This window comes from Lynx rufus, unplaced genomic scaffold, assembly GCF_022079265.1.
Source record: "Lynx rufus isolate CCGP_SWC_20201006 ecotype Redwood Valley unplaced genomic scaffold, mLynRuf1.p SCAF_5, whole genome shotgun sequence".
NCBI classification, from domain to species: Eukaryota; Metazoa; Chordata; class Mammalia; order Carnivora; family Felidae; genus Lynx; species Lynx rufus.
In genome coordinates this window covers 91,124,525-91,144,883 of record NW_025814867.1, presented here as the reverse complement: position 1 = coordinate 91,144,883, position 20,359 = coordinate 91,124,525, and the positions used below count along the sequence as shown (strand labels likewise).

The window sequence follows — 20,359 nt, the reverse complement described above, 5'->3', positions numbered from 1 at the left end:
ATGGGAAGAATAGATTGCAGAGAGGCAAGGGTGGATGCAGGAACAGTTAGAAAGTTTTCTAGGAGATGCTGCCTTGGATGAGGCTGGTGGTGGTGGAAGTGGAGACAAGAGGTTGATTCTGGCTCTATTTTGAAATCTGAGCCAGCATGACTTGCAGATGAATTGGATATGGAATGTGAGGGAAAGAGTCCTTCCAGGGATGCCTCAGGAAAGAACTTTCTAACCTAAAGATCTGTCTGTTGAATGAGCTTCCCTGAGAGCAGTTATTCTAGCATAGGCAGTTTACTCATTCCACCTGAATGTTTGTCTCCTTCTAGTTTATCTGCTGTGTAAGATCCTTAGAAGCAATGGGCTGGGTGACCTCTAAGATATTGCATGTGCCAAACATTATGGAGCTTTAAGGCAGTCAGATCATGATTCTGTACATCATGAATTTTTAGGCCATGCAGTCGCAAAGTAAATTTCCCACACCAAAGTAACTTTTTATCTGCTGTGTACCTTTTTCACCACACATGCATTTTTATACTGGTCAAAATGGGTTAAAATGAACAGCAGGGGCAGCTGCTTTGGGGTAAGCAGACACCACACAAAATGAAGCCTGAGGCTGAGAGATGCTGATATTTGAAAGAAGGAAGAGCAGCCTTGTCCTCCCAGCCCTCAGGGATGGTTATGAATAGAGGCTACACCAGAAGAAAGTGTAATTATAGAGAAAATGATTGAATTGTAAGCAAACACCTTAACAGTTTCAATAGTCCCAAATGTTATCTCTTTCAAAGCAACTACCTTGAGAATAATCTGCTACTGTTCTATATATAATACAATTGTCACACTGGTGCTGCTGTTGCTCTAAGCTTATTTGAAACCCTTCTTGGGATTTTTCCTCAGGGAAGTTAATGTAATTTACTTCAAAATGCAGTCTCTCCAGTGGTCAGCTCCCTGGGAAGTTTGATGTCAAGAATCTCAGATTCTCCTGGTTGGCAGGAACTTCAAAGCTTATAGCCTATCTAGTGTGTGACCTCCCATGGTATCATTAGTGACAAGCAGGCACCTAACCTCTGCTTCAATCCTTGGAGGGAAGGGAATGTGGTAAATACCTCTAAGGCAGCCCTTTCAAATCCTCCCAGACAGCTCTGATTGTCAGAGAGTTGCCATTAATTTATTTTCTTTCCAAGATTTTATTTAAATTCAAGTTAGTTAGGGGCGCCTGGGTGGCGCAGTCGGTTAAGCGTCCGACTTCAGCCAGGTCACGATCTCGCGGTCCGTGAGTTCGTGCCCCGCGTCAGGCTCTGGGCTGATGGCTCGGAGCCTGGAGCCTGTTTCCGATTCTGTGTCTCCCTCTCTCTCTGCCCCTCCCCCGTTCATGCTCTGTCTCTCTCTGTCCCAAAAATAAATAAACGTTGAAAAAAAAAATTAAAAAAAAAATAAATAAATTCAAGTTAGTTAACATATAGTGCAGTATTGATTTCAGGAGTAGAATTTAATGATTTATGGCTTACATATAACACCCAGTGCTCATCACAAGTGCCCTTCCTAATGCCCATCACCCATCTAGCCTATCCCCCACCCAACTCCCCTCCAGCAACCCTCAGTTTGTTCTCTATAGTTAAGAGTCTCTTTTGGTTTGCCTCTCTGTGTTTTTATCTTATTTTATTTTTCCTTCCCTTCCTCTATATGATCTGTTTTGGTTCTTAAATTCCACATATGAACGAAATCATATCGCATTTATCTTTCTCTGACTAATTTCACTTAGCATAATACCCTCTAGTTCCACCCATGTTGTTGCAAATGGCAAGATTTCATTCTTTTTGATGGCTGAGTAATATTCCTGTGTGTGTGTGTGTGTGTGTGTGTGTGTGTGTGTGTGTGTGTACACCACCTCTTTATACATTCATCAGTCAACGGACATTCGGGCTCTTTCCATAATTTGGCTATTGTTGATAGTGCTGCTATACACATTGGGGTGCATGTGTCCCTTCAAATCAGTATTTGTTTATCCTTTGGATAAACACCTATTAGTGTAATGCTGGGTCATAGGGTAGTTCTATCTTTAACTTTCTGAGGAACCTCCACACTGTTTTCCAGAGTAGCTGTACCAGTATGCATTCCCACCAACAGTGTAAAAGGGTTCCCCTTTCTTCACATCTTCACCAACATCTGTTGTTGCCTGAGTTGTTATTTTAGCCATTCTGACAGCTGTGAGGTGGTATCTCATTGTGGTTTTGACTTGTATTTTCCTGATGATGAGTAATGTTGAGCATTTTTTCATGTATCTGTTAGCTATTTGCATGTCTCCTTTGGAGAAGTGTCTGTTCATTTCTTCTGCCCATTTCTTCACTGGATTGTTTGTTTTTGAGGTGTTGAATTTGATAATTCTTTATAGATTTTGGATACTAGCACTTTATCAGATATGTCATTTGCAAATATCTTCTCCCATTCTGTTGGTTGTTTTTCAGTTTTGTTGATTGTTTTCTTCACTGTGAACAAGATTTTTATCTTGACGAAGTCCCAATTGTTCATTTTTTGTTTTGTTTCCCTTGCCTCTAGAGACATGTCTAGTAAGAAGTTGCTGCAGCTGAGGTCAAAGAGGTTGCTGCCTATGTTCTCCTCTAGTATTTTGATAATTTCCTGTCTCACATTTAGGTCTTTCATCCATTTTGAGTTTGTTTTTGTGTACGGTGTAAGAAAGTGGTCTAGTTTCATTCTTCTACATGTTGCTGTCCAGTTCTCCCAGCACCAATTGCTAAATAGACTGTCTCTTTTCCATTGGATATTCTTTCCTGTTTTGTCAAAGGTCAGTTGACCATATAGTAGTGGGTCCATTTCTGGGTTCTCTATATTGTTCCACTGATCTATGTGTCTGTTTTTGTGCCAGTATCATACTGTATTGATGAGTAAAGCTTTGTAATACAGCTTGAAATGCTCCAATCAAAAGACATAGGGTATCAAAATGGATAAAAAACAAGACCCATTGATATGCTGCCTGTAAAAGACTCATTTTAGACCCAAAGATACCTCCAGATTGAAAGTGAGGGGGTGAACTATTTTTCATGCTAATGGACATTAAAAGATGGAGTAGCCATACTTACATCAGACAAACTAGATTTTAAATCAAAGACTGTAGTAAGAGATGAAGAAGGGCACTATATCATAATATAGGGGGCTATCCAACAAGAAGATTGAACAACTGCAAATATTTATGCCCCCAATGTAGGAATAGCCAAATATATAAGTCAATTAATAACAAACTTAAAGAAACTCAATACAATAATAGAATGGGACTTTAACACCCCACTTACAACAATGGACGGATCATCTAAGCAGAAGATCAACAAGGAAACAATGGCTTTGAATGACACACTGGATCACATGGACCTAACAGATACATTCAGAGCATTTCACCCTAAAGCAGCAGAAATTAGAATTATTTAGAATTTAGAAAAGAATACACATTCTTTTTCGAGTATCCATTCATTTTCAACTGAAACATGCCCCACCATACCTTCCATCCACTGGTCATAATGGAGTGTGAGGCAGTATTTCCTAAATGTCAGGCATCTGTGTCCCACCTTCATTATGTTGCCATTTCTACTATATCCAAATATCACTGGTCTTCTTCTTCCTTTAATATCTTTCTTTGAAAATTATCCCATTTTCTTACGCAAGTAAATTGACCTTAAATGGAAACTACATCACCTTGTAAGTGGAAAGCCTGTATCAATTAGAAATTAATAGTGTAAGGAATAATATCAGAAGGAAGAGAAAGTGATGATATTAAATTCTACTTAGGAACTGTTGCCTAGCAAAGGTGCTGAGCCCGAGGCAGGCTTTCTCTTTGTTAAAACACATTAGCAAGTGGTAGAGAGGTGTAAAGATAAAGAATCACAAAAATGATAGTTCTTCCCAGACATAATCCATAGAATCAAGAGAACTGAAAAAGACATAAATTTTTTCACCACATGATCTAGTTATTTAACGTCATCAACTGTGTACCACTCAAAACCATCTACTGTACCTCTAGTGGGAGATGTACGCACTGAGACCCACGGGCAAAATGGTCAAACACCTTGGCTGGTCATGTTTCCACCACCTCCTAACTGCTGTAAGCTTCAGTTTCTTCATCTTTAAAATGTAATAATAGCTCTTCAGAGTGAAACTTTCTTAATCAAAGGCATTTGAACATTATGCCCAGGTATAAGCTAATCCCTGAGAAGAATTAATTCGGCCTGAGGCCGCAGCATCATTCAGTTTTGGAGTTGAATTAATTCAGCCTTTTGGCACTGACTAGGTTGTACAGTCGTTAGGATATTTTAATACCTACTGCTACTGAACCAAATCCCCCACTGTGAATTTGTATTGCTGGGTGTTTGGGCCTGAGGGAGGACTTGGCATTTATTACTATTTTTTAAATTTTAGTTAATGTACAGTGCAATGTTGGTTTCAGGAGTAGAATTCAGTGATTCATCACTAACATATAACACCCAGTGTTCATCACAACAAGTTATTTTTATTAACTAGATTCTTCTCTTCACTCTATCCTGATATTGGAACATTTGTTTACCTCTCCTTGTGCTGCATTGGAAGGAAAGTAAGTCAATGGGCAGAACTGGGGTCTGATAAGGATGTATTTGAGAGTCCAGATGTGAGTCTATGCTCCTCTGAAGCAAGAAAATGGAAATACAGAGGAGAAATCTGCGTTGTTACTTAAAGTTGTTAAGCTTAGTAACTATGCAACTTTTCACTCTTAAGGCTTAATGTTACTTTGCAAACACTTCATCATCATGTTACTTCATATTTTCTTTTAGGTTTCTTTTTTCTTTCTTTTTTTTTTGCTTGCTTTAAAAATAAATACTCCCTCTTGTTCTAAAAAACATTTTGAGCACTCTGCCCTGATGTTTTTCATTTTTAAAGATTGTGCAATATCTCATTAAGTTACCCTCCCATAATTTATTTAACCAATTTCCTATTGTTGACAGTTTGCTTTGTTTGTTTGCCTTAGTGTTTTTTTTTACTGCTATTATCTTATGTTTAAAAAAATAATCTTGCTATGATCATCTGCCCATGAGCATTATTTTGTTCTGGAAATTTCCCCAAGAATGAAATTACTGCATCAAAGGGATAATAATTTTTGTGGCTCTTTACAGACACCAGCAAGCTGCTCATCCAAAAGAGTACATGTTGTTTGAGGGTAAAAAGAAAAAAACTGGGTTTCTACAAAATAAATTAATTTTCCCCTTTTTCAAAAAATATTCTAGCGCCTGACAGGCGGCGGGCGTCATGCCAGAGGATGGGGACTGGGATGATCAAGGCAGGTGGGTCCCCGTCTTCAAGGAGCGCAGGGTCGGTTCCGTACAGGAAATGACACGCCCGCGGTGACTGCTTCTGGCCGAGGAGGACTGGGAGCCCTTTGGCGCGGAGAGTGGACAGAAGAGAGGAGGGAGCTGTTTGCGAGCACCGAGAAAGTCTCCCTGCGTAGGCAGCGCATGACCTGAGTCTTGCAGAATGAGTAAGAGTTTGAGCATGGGTTTTATATTTATTTTACTCTAACTCTCTGGCCTTTTATCAAAAAAAAAAAAAAAAGTTTCCCACTCTTGGCACGGAGAACGTTGGTGGAGTCGTAAGCCCCCGCCGTCTTAAGCCTCTTTCCATTTCCAAGAAGGAAGGAAGGGGTTCTCTCAGACTGCAGGAGCAGGATCTAGGGTCCAGGAATTCCCAGCGCTGAGAGGACTGGAGAGGACCCGAGCGTGGGGCGCCCGGTCCCCGGGAACCAGACCCAACGAGTGGCCCCCGGGAGAGAAAAGACGCGCCCTCGGCGCTGGGCTCCAGAGGAGTCAGCGCAGCTCCATGTGGACGGGGAAGACGGTGAGGGTGCTGGGGCTGCCAGGAGTGCAAGATAACAGAGCAGCCGGCAAGTGGGCTCCGAAGGGAGCCGGGCTCCGCAGTCTGGGACCCCGCGGGGGCAGGCGGGCGGGGAGCGGGAGAGGGGCGGAGTTCCGAGGCCCGGGCCGCGGCAGCTGCCCAGAGGGTCGGCGCGGGGGGGTGGGGGGTGGGGGGGCTGCTGTGGCCGGACCGGACAGCTGGCGCCTCTCCGAGACCGTGACCTTGGCATCGGGAGCTGGGCCCGCGTGGCGTCCTGAGCTCAACCTCCAGCCCATTCTCGTGTAGACCCACAGCTGACGGGCCGGCGCTGCCCCTGGTGAGGGAGCACGAGCCAGGGCGGCAGGTAGGACCAAGGTCGGGGAGGAGGGTGGGCCGGAAAGCACCCCAACGCAGGGCGGGCAGTGGCGGGGTCCAGGGACCGCAAGGGCCCAGGAACCAAAGGAAGGGAGCACGCTGGAGCACCTCAGCCCCGGGAACACCGGGTGCGGGTCTGTGCGGGAAAGTCAGGGCCAGGTTTCAAGACCAAAAAGACTTCCTGGGCACAGGACCAGACTGTTCAGTTACCCCCAGAAGGAGCTGGGGGTCGCCCTCTCTGATGAACCGAAGTGCGTGCGAAGACACGGACTGTGGGTAGTGTCTGGTGCCTGCGCCTTGTTTCTGCCTGTGGCGCGGTCAGAAAGAACACACACCTTTCCGTGTATGTTAACAAGGCAACAGGCAGCTTTCTAGTGTCTTCGGATATTTAAGGGAGGGCCACAGTGTCAGCACCCATCTTCCTTGGCCCAAGCCTCCAGGTGTCTTGAGGACAAAGGAAAAAAGAGCAAAAAGAACCAGATGCGGTTTTTTATTATTTTTAAAACTATTTTTAAGAGATAATTTCAACAGATAACACATGAGCATGGGTTTTTTAAGGTTTATTTATTTTGAGAGGTGGGGAGGGGCAGAGAGAGAGGGTGAGTGAGAGGGAAAGAAAGAATCCCAAGCAGGCTCCTGTGCTGTCAGCCTGCAGCCTGAGAAGGGGCTTGATCTCAGCAACCGGAGATCATGACCTCAGCTGAAATCAAGAGTGCCACGCAGGCACCCGATTTTTAAAATCAAACAATGCAAAAGTTAATCTTCTAGAGATAATATTTATACCAGCATTTGTATCTATAGCTCATTGTTTTTACTCATATCCTTTCTCTCTTGCTCTGTCCCCTCCTTTTGATTCTTTTATTTTAATTTTTTTTAACGTTTATTTATTTCTGAGACAGAGACAGAGCATGAACAGGGGAGGGTCAGAGAGAGAGAGGGAGACACAGAATCTGAAACAGGCTCCAGGCTCTGAGCTGTCAGCCCAGAGCCCGACGCGGAGGCTCCAACTCACGGACCGCGAGATCATGACCTGAGCCGAAGTCGGCCACCTAACCGACTGAGCCACCCAGGCGCCCCTTGATTCTTTATCCTACCTCCTGCCTAATGAAAGTACCAGAGGAAAATGACATCATTGCCACTGCCCACACCCCATAATCTCCAGTGTTCCCAACTGGCACCACCCCTGCTGTCTTCAGAATCTTTCACTGGGCTGGCCCTTGGGGTAGGGAGCCCACTACCATGACATTTCATTTACTTTCCTTAACTGTCCCAGCATTCGGGAAGAATCCATGATGAGTACTATACTATCTGTTCTTTCCCTTAAACTAGTCTTTCCAAGTGTAATTTAAGTAGAGTCTGGTACTGAGGGGAATTAATGAAGGCTGTTTCCTAAAATGCACTAGATTTCCAGGAATTCCAGAAAGCAGAACTTGGCCAATTACACTTTTACATTGCCTGTCCCTTCTCCACCCAGGACCAACAGAGTGGCAGGCATAGTATTCTTCCTCCGTAAGAATCTCAGAAAATAGGTGTTTTATACTTGTAAAGGGGCTCAGGGACATAGCTTTGTGGCAGACCACCAGGAGGGAAAGATGTAGAAGAGTTAGAGGGCAACAGAGAAGTAGGAAGGGAGGAGTAGGCCAAGACTCTTGAGTGGAAAAGAATCCTGGAGCACAGGGCCCTGTCATTTAGGAACAATCATCAGATAATTCTGCTAAAAGACCACACATGTGGCTTATTTCTGCCAACAATCAGCACAATCAACTCTGTTCCAAGGCTTTTACTATGCAAGGCCAAAATATATTGAGAAATGGAAAAAATCAGCAAATAAACCCCTTTTTATCTATATGAGAAAATATAAGTGGTTTAAATTATTTTTAATGAAATAATAAGTTTTTTAGGAATTATGCAGAGTGTTTAAAATAACCTAATAGGTACTCCAAGTCACTACATTTTCCTTTATTTTGTTCACTTTTTTCATGTTGCATGACCTAGACCTGGATCCCACACATGTCAGAAAGTTCAGGTTGGTTAGAAACTGCCCTTTCTAAGAAGCCTTTTTGAATGGAGGTTGAGAGGAGAATGGATTAGAAAATAATGACTGATCCTTGTCGTAGGGTAAGGAAACAATGAGGAGGAATGAATTGAGTACCAGCTTGAGTCTCATAAGGAATCTTTGTGGTTTTTTCTTCTCAAATTTTTATTTAAATTCTGTTAGTTAACATAGAGTGCAATACTGGTTTCAAGAATTCAATGATTCATCACTTAACATAGGACACCTAGTACTCATCATAACAACAGCCCTCCTTAATGCCCATCACCCGTTTAGCCCTTTCCCCATCCACCTCCCTCCGTCAACCCTCAGTTTGCTCTAAGAGTCTCTTATGGTTTGTTTCCCTCTCCCTTTTTTCCCCTCCCACATGTTCATCTGTTTTGTTTCTTAAATTCCACATACAAGTGAAATCATATGATATTTGTCTTTCTCTGACTGACTTATTTTGCTTACCATCATACACTCTAGCTCCATCCATGCAGTTGCAAATGGCAAGATCTCATTTTTTGATGGCTAATATTCCATTGTAGGGGCACAGGGGGGACTCGGTTGAGCATCCAACACCTGGTTTTGGCTCAGGTCATGATCTTGAGGTTCATGAGATTGAGCCCTGCGTCGGGCTCTGCACTGTCAGCACAGGCTTGCTTGGGATTCTCTCTCTCCCCCTCTGTCTCTGCCCCTTCCCCACTCATGCTCTCTCACTCTCTCTCAAGATAAATAAATAAACATTTAAAAAAATATTCCATTGTATATACATACCACATCATCTTTATCCATTCATGAGTCAATGGACATTTGGGCTCTTTCCATACTTTAGCTATTGTTGATAACGCTGCTTTAAACATTGGGGTGTATGTACCGCTTCAAATCTGTATTTTTTTATCCTTTGGGTAAATACCTAGTAGTGCAATTGCTGGAGAGTAGGGTAGTTCTATTTGTAACTTTTTGAGGAACCTCTGTAATGTTTTCTAGAGCGGCTGCACCAATTTGCATTCCCATCAACAGTGTCAGAGGTTTCCCCTTTCTCCACATCCTCGCCAACATTTATTGTTTCCTATGTTGTTGATTTTAGCCATTCTGACAGGTGTGAGGTAGTATCTCATCATGGTTTTGATTTGTATTTCCCAAGGAATCAGGTATAATTCTTCAGAGAACTGGACAATGAATAAGAGGTGAAGGAATCATTCTATTCATTCATTCATTCATTCATTCATTCATTCATTCATAATGTTTATAAGAGTGCCTGGCTATGTGTCAGCAACTGGGGGAAAAGTGGTGAAAAAACCAGGCAAGATCTCTGATCTCCTGGAGCTTATAGATGCTTTGGGGAGGCAACTGTTAGTAAAATAACAAACTATTAAATGTATTTTTATAAACTAAAATAAGCTCCCTAAAGAAAAGAATGTTAGTTCATTGAGGGTGTATACAGACTTTACTGCAAAGACCAAGGAAGGCTTTCTCAAGGAAGTTTCCCTTGAGCTGAGATTCAAGAGTAGGTGGAAATATTGGAGATATATGGTTTTGAGATGGGACCAGAATGTATCGGCTAGACATTGCATTTGGCTGCTAGTGAGTTAGTAATCAAGAAGTCTGGCTGCCATGTAGTGTTTTCCATGTGGCATGTGTAGACATGTAGAACTGGCATTTCTGGAATTTGGGGAGATATTCCTTGTTCACACAACATCATTTATGCCGTCTTGAGTTGGTCGTGGCTTTCCATTGCTGTCATTCTTGCTTTTAAATTAAAATTTCAAATTAATTTCATTTTATTAGTTTATTTTATTATGCATAATAAAATATGTGCATTGTGGTTCAAATATGAATATTTCCCATTGTACAGGCAGATAGGTATGTAACTGCCATACCAAATTTGGCTTGTACAGTGACAACTCATTGTTATCATTTTCCCAGTACTTTCTCAAGTGAAAATAAGTGTGGTAGGTAGACTACAATATCTTCTCTCCACTCCTATCTTCTGCTCTAATTGGGAGGATGTCAAAATGTTTAGTTATCATAAAGCTGCATGTACTTCTTCAGAGTTTTATATTCAGTCCCTCAGTAAAGAAAAAAGGTTACTAATTACACTGATGCTGTAAATAAAAGCAATATAAATCTCACAATGTATTGGCATGGGGTGCTCTGACCAAGCAGCATACTTCATGTACAAACAAATATTTTCATTCATTCAACAATATTTGCAGTTAAATTTCTGTAAGCCAAGCACTGGGCTAGATACTATGGATAAAACAGATTAGTAAGACATGGTCTCAGCATTTAAGGAATTCATAGAAATCTAAGAGGAGGGAATCATTTGTCCATGGAAGGATAGGAAAGTGTTGTGGTTGCCATAATGAAAGCATAATTAAGGTACAGTGATACACAGGGAATGGAGTAGTCAATTCTACCAAAGAGAGGAGGGGCTGAGGAAAGGTTCATGGAGGAGTTAACACTTGAGATGAATCTTGAAAGATGAGACACTCCACAAGATAAACAAAGGGAAGAGGGCATTATAGAGAAGGGATTTATGTGCAAAACCAGAGGTGTGAAATAGCATGTCAAGGTACAGGACCTGTAAGCAGCTCAAAGAGCTGAGGCATTAGGAGCAAAGAGGGACTCATGAAGAGACAAGGCTGGAGTGGTGGGCAGGCCAGGTCACAGAGAACCTGCATGCCATCACATGGATAACTTGGTGGTTAAAATATGCATCTGAAATGATACAGACCCAGGTTTGAGTCATGGCTCTGCCACTTTCTAGATGCGGAGCCTTGGTTAAGTAACTTGACCTCAATAAGTAATAGCGGTGAAGGTTGTACCTGCCTTATTAGGTTCCTGCAAGAAATGATAATTTATGTGGTACGTGGCAAGATTACGCATATAGTTAATATTGGCTTTTTAAAAATTATTATTATTATTTATCCTAATGCAAAGGAAGCCACTGTAGGGTTTTAAGTAGACTTAATGAGCATTTTGGGTTAGATCATAATCATCCTGGCTGTATATGGATGCTGAATTAAAGGGGGGGCAAGTTTGGAAGAGAGAAACCACTTACAGAAATTGTAACCATTCAGATGATGATGAGGATAGCCCAAACCATGGTGGCCATAGCAGTGGCCATGGAGAAAAGGAACCAATGCTAGAGATGTCTGCAAGGTAAACTCCACAAAACTCAATTACTCATTACTTGTGGGGAGTGGGACTCTGCTCTGTCATATTTTGGTTCTGTCATCTAAGTGATTTTAGGATAAAGGAAAGGAAGCCACGTGTCAACCGGGACTAGGGATCAGGTATCTAGGAAGTGCTTCTGTGTTAGCAGAGGACTTAATGATTGGTACCAAAAAAAGCTGTCTTTGTAACTGAGAAGACTCCTTGACAACTTCTATGTCACAACGTAAAATAGTATTGGGAAGGCTTAGTTGATCCATAACAAATAAAATCCATTATCTCTCTCATCTCTGGGAGGCTTTTCGTTCAAGGTGAGTGAACAGTAGACTTCATCCATTTGCCACTGTCATAAAGTGGCACGTACAACAAGCACTCATGCCTTGTAGTTTTGTTTCTATTCTTGCCTGACACCAGCCTGATTGAATTTTTTCTCAAATGCTCTCTCAGAATCCAATATGCACAGGCTGAGGTGCCTCTATCAAAGCTAGTGAGAATGAGAGGATTGAGATGCTCCCTATTTTATAATGCAAGGTAGTCTTGGTAACCACATCATCCGTTCCTAAGATGGAAAATAATCCAGATATGTGTGATAGTGTTTGCTGAAAAGTTGCTGGGAACTTTATGCCTGTTTCCCCCAAGTCTGGATCCTAGGAAATGCTGACTGAATGTTGGATTCACTTGCCTGAACAATTTTATAATTACTTGAAGCAGCAGAAATGAACAGACATTATAATTAGGCAGGGCCAATGAGTTAGGTGGTAAAGTGTGAAATGAGAAAAAATAAGGTCTGCCTCTGCCAGAGACAGAGAGTTTGGATGAAAGTGGATTTTCCAATCTCTGTGACTTTGGGCAACACAGCTCACCTCTCTGAGCCTCAGTTTTTACTGGTGGATATTCCTTTGGATATCTGTAAAACTGAGGTAGTGTCTCCTTCAAAGGGTGGTTGTGAGGTTTAAATGAACTATAAATGGAAAGTGTTTAACACAATGCCTACAAGGTAGCTGTTTAACTGGTCTGTATCCTTTGGCTCAGCTCCTGTCTGAAATCTTTTTTTACACTGAAAAAGCAGGAAGAATAAAGATTTCTTAGGTTAAGTAACCTGAATTAATTGGCTTTTATGTGTTTCTCATCCATAATTGATTTTTTTCCCCTGGGAACTGGGGTGGAAATCTGTTTTCCTCCACCCTCGGGGAATGCTTATCAGTATGATGGGGACAAAGGTAATATGATACCCGCGGAGAGAAGACTAATTTTAGCTATTCTTTCAACAAGTCTTTCACGTACATACAAGAAAAATTACTAATAGTAAGAAAAATGAAATGATTTGACTTCTTTTTCCCATGTTTTTTGTTGTTCGGCATTCCTAACAAGCAAGTTTCTTATTTATTTCTTGTTTTTCATGTAGAAAGAGAGAAGCAGGCTCAAAAATATTGTAACCATTTCCCCCAACCCTCAATAATAATTATGATCTGTTTGTCCTTAGAAAGAAAGTTGTTTTTTTCCTCTTAACAGAAGTTAATGGTTGAAAAAATTATCATATCATCCATTTAGTCCTTCTAAATATTCTATAATTTGACATAAGCATTTAGTTTAGTTCAATAAACATTGGTTGAGCTCCAACTGCATGTCAGGCATTAAGTTAGCACTACACACTCAGGCCAGCATTGATACCCAGATCTCCAGTCTGGTGGCCCTTGCAGAAGAGGATGGGTAGGCAAAGGTGTTGTGGGGGGGGGGGGGGTTGCCAGCTGATCAGAGAAAGCCACTGAGAAGGGAACCTTCGGACTGAGGTTCTCTACCACAGCTTCAGACCCCTGGTTCATCAGATCATGAGTTCCTTCAAGTCAGGATCCTGGTCTGTTCCTCACTATGCCCCAAGGCCCTGTCCAAGAGAGCCCTTTTGTGCTATTTGTCAATGGAGAAACCAAGAGATAAAAGTAGTGAGGAGGCCAAATGGTCTTGTCTTTCTGTAGTCTTAAAAATGAAAATACTCCAAATAAAGTTTCACTCTGCAATTATCATCTAATTTTCACCATCATCTTTTGAGAGGCAGCACAGCATGGTGGTTTAAAGTCTGGGCTTTGGAGTTAGACTGCCTGGGCCTGTGTCCCAGCTCTACAACTTACAAGTGTGTAACCTTGGGCAAGTTATTTAATCTCTCTGTTCTCCAGTTTCTTTATCCATAAGCTGGGATTATTAATATTACCCACTTCATTGATTATTTTTTTATTGACTTACAATTGATACATATTAGTTTCAGATATACAACATAATGATTTGGTATTTGTATATACTGCAGAATGATTACCACAATAAATCTAGTTAACATCCATCACCATACATAGTTACATTTTTTCCTTGTGATGAGAACTAAGATATACTCTCAGCAACTTTCAAATATGCAATACAGTCACCATGCTATACATTACATCCCCATGACTTATTTTATAACTGGAAGTTTGTACATTTTAACCCCCTTCACCCATTTCACCCACCTCATTTTGCCCACTTATTGGTTGTTAAAAGATTTAAATGAGCCAATACACATTGTTCAACCTCATGAACTACAGACAGCATGTCTTACTCGGTGTTAAAACCCCAGAATCCAGCTTGGTGACTAGTACATTGGAAGAGCTGAATGAATGAACAAATCTCAGTACTGTAGACTGCTAAACCAGTCTACTTTCCTAATATTAACTCACGATCCTCAGAACATCCCAAGGGATAAATAAGGGAAATGAACAGGTATCATCATCTCCATTTCTTAAGTGAGGGCACTGAAAGGTGGAATAACTTGCCTGAGAAAACGTGACTATAAATGACAGAGTAGATTAACACTCCGGACTTCATTTATTTCCAGCTCTCTACCCTTCCCACTATCTGGCTGTCTCTTGATCTTATGCAGGTTTCATGGAATTCAAAGGATAACCAACAGCAAAAGTGAACACACAGAGATAGCTCTTTTAGCCTTCTGAAGAAATGTACTTCTTACTGTAAATATACTCCATCAAATTGTAACTTCAAGTTAAACTTGAAGTTTGGAAAGTTTCTTTTTGGGGGGTGTGGGGAGGAAAACAGAGGATATTTTATGGGAATGAGGAAATTCTTTTTTTTTTTTTTAAGTGTAAAAGTAGCAGAGAATCATGAAGGAAAAATACTGATAGATTTTATTACATAAACATTTAAAAATACTTATCTATAAAAGTCATAACTAAATTAAAAGGAAAATAAACTAAAACAAATTGTACCAATTATGCCAAAAGGTTAAGTTTCGGTATCTTATTTAAAAAAAAATTTTTAATGTTTATTGTTTATTTTTCGGGGAGAGAGAGAGAGAGACAGAGTGCAAGCAGAGGAGGGTTAGAGAGAGAGAGACAGAGACAGAACCTGAAGCAGGCTGTAGGCTCTGAGGTGTCAGTACAGAGCCCAACATGGGGCTCGAACCCCGAAATTGTGAGATCATGACCTGAGCTGAAGTCAGACACTCAACTGACTGAGCCACCCAGGTGCCCCTAAGTTTTGGTATCTTAAAAAGCTCACAGAATTGAATAGGAAGAACACTAAAACTGTGGTTTCAAAAAAGTGGGCAAAGGATTTAACAGTTTTCAAATAAGGAAAAGCACAAGGTTGGTGAACATATAAAAATATTTTAACTTTACCTGAATAAAAGAAATAAGAATTTTTATAATGGTATGCCAGTTTGTTTATCAAGAATACTAAGACTTTAAATATAATGCTGGTGGAGTGGGATGAAATGGCTATCCTTGTAACATTATCTGGAAAACAATTGCCTTAAAATTGTGGCCCTTGATCAAGGATTTCAGTTCTGAGACTCTGTCCTACAGAAGTCATCAGGAATTAAAGATTTATATCTGAAGATGTTCTTCACAGTGTTTATTTATGAAAGTGAAATAGTAGGGGTGCCTCGGTGGCTCAGTCGGTCGAGCGTCCGACTTCAGCTCAGGTCATGATCTCACAGTTCGTGGGTTCGAGCCCCACATCAGGCTCTGTGCTGACCACTTGCTCAGAGCCTGGAGCCTGCTTCAGACTCTGTGTCTCCTTCTCTCGCTGCCCCTCCCCCGCTCATGCTTTGTCTCACTCTGTTTCTCAAAAATATATAAATGTAAATTAAAAAAAATTTTTTTTAAAGAACGAAAGTGAAATACTAGAAACAACCTATATGTCCAATAGTAAGGGAGTAGTTAAATAAATTATGGTGGGGGGAAAGCAGCATAGTCTAGCAGCTAAAAGCATGGATTCTGGAGCCTCACCACCTGGGTTCAAATCCTGGCTCTGCCACATATTAGCATGTAACCTTGGAAACCTCACCATTGCCTCACTTTTCTCATCTACACAAAGGGGATGACAAGAGTACCTATCACATAGGGTTGTTTTGTGGCTTAAATGAATCAACATCATTCACAATTCCAAAATTTGTAACTTTATTACCAGCAAAATATAATTGAACTGACATAAACTGACACAACCTTATCCCACTTACTGTACCCATATTCTGTGACTATCGTCAATCTTAATCCTTTTCCATGGTTTTACTTTCCATGCAGAATCTCTAAGGTTCTCTTCATAAGTAACCTTCATGTACTTGTGAAAAGACTAACTTTGAGGTCAAACCTAACTGGAATCAGGTGTATATACTTGGAGCTAATCTCTTGGCCAAGAAATTTTTCTGATTCCTCCAGCCCAGGACTTTGAAACTTTAAGGTTGGGGATATTCTTAACATGTAGATTGCTGAGCTCCACACCCGGAAATTCTGACTAAGTAGTTCTGGGGTGGAGTCAAATGTCTGTAATTCTTACAAGCTCCCAAAGTGATGCTGGGGATGCTGATCCATGGACCACACTTTAGGTAGCCCTGCTCTGATCCATTCCTTCATTTTTATCACCCCTTTTATAGTACCTTTCTTATTTGAACATTTTAATCTCTGGAAACCCCAACTTGTTTTTTATGTTATCATTCTCCTATTCTCTCCTTACTACACTGTGCTTCTATTTCCAGAAGTAGTAATCTAATAAAATTTTATATCACTTTCTAAGCACTTATGATGCTCCAGTAATGGTCAGTGCTTTATCCATATTATTTTTTTTCATCCTTCCAACATCCTCATTTTAGAGGTGATAAAACTGAGGTCCTAGGACACCTAGTAAGTGGAAGAACAAGTCCTCTCGGCCCCAAAGCCCAAGCTTTTTCTATTTTACTGTCCTGTCCCTTTCACATGGTGGTACCTGTCACCAGATCTCTAGTCAACATGCCTTCTCGGTCCTGCCTCAGCTGCCTAGCTCTTGCCTAGTCTCCAATCTAGAACCCCCTCGTCTTCTCATCACCTATCCAGATCCCAGCCAGGCCTTCTATGCCAGGAAGCTTTCCCAGCTACAGCTGCCCACAGCCAACACCCCGCCACATCTTTTGTTTTTACCTGGGGATTTATCATATGTGTTTATGTTTTCATATTAAGGGATTTTTGTCTTCCTAACTGAATTTGGAACTCCTTGAAATCCAGGCCCATCTCATGCATCTCTGGGTTCCCCTTGGACTAGCAATGGTGGGGACTGACTGCTTCCCTTACCCACCCCCCTTCCTACTCTTCTCCTTTCCTAGCCCCCTATCTCCACCTTGTCCTTTCCTAATTTGGTGAAATCAAGCCACATCAACAAGAAGACAAAAAAAAGGCCAACCTTAACCCTTCTTAATCTCCCGCCTCCCTCCACTGCAGCTGTGGGTGACTTGCCTTGTTGTTCCACCGTATCATGGGAAGGAACTTTTCTATGAGGCCCTACATTTGGCAGAGAAGCACTAGCAATGCCCTATAACACTTGGTTCTTCTTGAGGGTTTCCAGGTACCACCCCTCTCCCTCCATATTTACTCAAATTCCATTTCCATTATTTTGCTTCCCAGTTTCACTCTGCATCCTTGTCTTCATTCAAGTATGTCAGGAGTTCTCAACTGCCTATTTCCAATTTATACATCTGTGGAACTATTTCCCCTAATGAAATCTATTAGGGCCAGTATGGTGGGACCCATCCATTTGGTCTGTACACTTTGGTATTTTCTCCCTTCCCTTCTTCCCCTCCTTCCCTCCCTCCTTCCATTCCTGCGTTCCTCCTTCTTTTTGAGGTCATTATTCCTGTTATTGCTTGAATGGTGTTATCAACCCCCTATGACAGCTTATACATCTCAGGGTTTAAAATCTTCCTTTTGTAATTTTCATTATCTCCTTGTAAGGTGTCTGCAGAGCAGCTGGGCCTCATAGCCAAAGAGTGAGATTTCCCATGGTGCTTTCATTTCCTCCCTGTCCATTAGTAGGAAAGTACAGGTTGTGTTTGTGTTATAGCCTCATGTAGCTACACTGCTAAAATGACAGCACTAGTACATTATGGTAGATTCAATTAGTTTTCTTTTTTTCAGAAGGTTTTTTTCTGACCCACATTTGTGAGCCACTTTTGTGGTGGCCCTGATGCTTTCCTTCAGTACCTCCTGTAGTCTGAATTCCTTCTATTTGGTGCCTCATTCCATGTGCTATTCTTGGTAGCTTTCAGTGTGAAACCCTAAGAAAAAAATTCTAAGGAATACCATTTATTGTTTCCTTAGTGTTTACAATGTATTGTGCTAAGAATTTTTATACCTTACTTTGATCCTATCAAAAACTTTAGTTAGGTATTATCCCAATACAATGGAGAAACTGAGGTTTAGTGAGGTTAAGTGACTTGCCTGAGGTCTCATGGCCAGTAAGTGGAACAGCCTACATTCAAACATTTGTCACATAATTCCAAAGCCCATAGTCAAAATTTAGTTTCTGGGAGCTTTGTTCTATTCTTCAAAAAACGCGATAATTTTGCCAAAAGTTCTCTCATATACTGCCATGATGGTATAAATGGAAACACCCTTATTGAAGGCAATTTGGCGACACATATTATAATCTTTTTGAATGTTCTTATCCTTTTAATCTAGCAATTCCCATGACTGAATTTATGCTAAGGAAATAATCATTAATGTGTGCAAAGATTTAACCCTAAGGGAGTTCAAGGAGGCAATATTCATAACATGAAAAATTGAAATAGGTTCCATGTCCAACAGAGGAAAATAAATATGATACACAGAGGTAATGAAGTACCAAGTAGTCATTAAAAATTATTTGGAAAAAGAATATTCAGTGGCATAGAAATCTGTGCAGGATATAGTAACTACTATAGGATTTCAGATTACACCCATTTTTGTAAAAACAGATACTACAAAATAGATTCAAAGAGAAATGATACAGAGCAAGAGACACAGATATGAAGTATACATCAAAAATGCAAAGAGTTGTGAGATTAAGGGGATAGAACTAAGATTAATTTTTACTTTCTTTTATTGTTTTTATTGTGCACCTTTCAAATTGACATTGAAGCTTTTTAAAACTTATTTTTCTTCTTTAATTGGAAAAATGCCTGTGTGTTGTTTGAAGACATAGAATCTTTGGCACTCCATCTTGGGCATTCCCTCTGTTAATGTTTTTATGCTAAAGACTTCTTGGATTGTTCTTTTTGCCCACCCACCTGTGGGGCTAAGCTGGGGAGCTGATCATATGTGTTGGAAATGTCTGCATGAAACTAAGTTCTTGTCTGGTATTTTGTGCCCTGTGGTTCAGGTAGCAAATTCAGAGCTTGTTTGATCCAAATCCTTTTCCTGGTCTAAACTAACTAAACATCCTCTCTTCCCTCTGCTACCTGGTTGTGTGAACCCTGATAGCCCTCATTTTTCCTCTAGAGCAGTAGCCACTTTTCCTTAACTTCACTCACACTGTGAAGAAAATTTCACACTTTTTTAAAATTGTAAGATCTATGAATGCTGTTCATATTTACCAGTGCTCCTTTTTATATTTGTTATTTCCTCCACAAACAACCATTTCTACTGACATTTGAGTTCCATCTTCTTGGTTTCTTTAATGCAGGCTTTCGTTAGTTTTTTTCTCTGACTCAGTGCACTTTGGTTTCTTGACCTGATCACCTTCCAACCGCCTCCTGCAGCTGACTCACATCCATCTCCTCCGACTCACCACATTGCCTCCCCTTCTTTCAGGTCTCAAGGTGTCTTTGGAAAGTGCCTCCCATTCTTCCTTCAGCTTTTCCTTCTGCTCTCATCACTTTGATCATCTCTCTGCTGGCTTCCTTCATTGACCCCTTTTAAGTCCCCATTTCTGCTTCCAGAGAGTCCACCTGTCTGTCTTTCATCTATTTATACTTTCCATTCAGCTGGTAATCCTTAGTCTAATCATTTCAGCCTTTGATTTGGACCTTCTCTGAAGTGGTTTTTTTTTTTTTTTCAGATATTTTAAAAACAAGTTCCACCACTCAGGCTCCCTGAAGGGGGTGTGGAACTTTCTAGCTCATGCTTTTTCTTTAGAGCATAACCAATTGTAGAAGGAATAGTTTAACCTTAGAAAATAACTTACTAAAACAAAATATCAGTTAGCACTCCTTGTATTTAAAAAATGTCTCTATTGGTTTTTTTTTTTAAAGCAAGTGATCTTTGAAAAGAGAAAATTATCCTTGACCAAAAACAAACACAAAAAAGCTCATGACACAGTATTTCCATCTCTAATAATAACAATAATAATGTAACTGAACAAGTGTTAAAGAAGTATTTGAAAATATGTTAATTGAAATATTGGTTGTAATGGCAAAAAGAAACTAAGAAATGTCTTAAATACCCAGCAGTAAATGCTTGGTTATGTAAGTTTGATATACCACTAATCACTATGAAGTCATTAAATATGACTATTACATATGTATGGAAAGAAATACATATTGTTTAATGAAAAAAACTGGGTTGCAGACCAGAATTTATGACATTCTGGTCATAAAAAAAATACATAAAAAAAATTTTTTTTCTGTAAAATTATACATGTATGTGT

General features: G+C 40.6%; 1 protein-coding gene across 1 annotated transcript in view; it reads right to left on the bottom strand.

Moving 5' to 3' along the window:
• The window catches only part of ILDR1 (immunoglobulin like domain containing receptor 1), a 258,601-nt gene that overhangs the window by 156,648 nt on the left and 81,594 nt on the right, over positions 1–20,359 (bottom strand).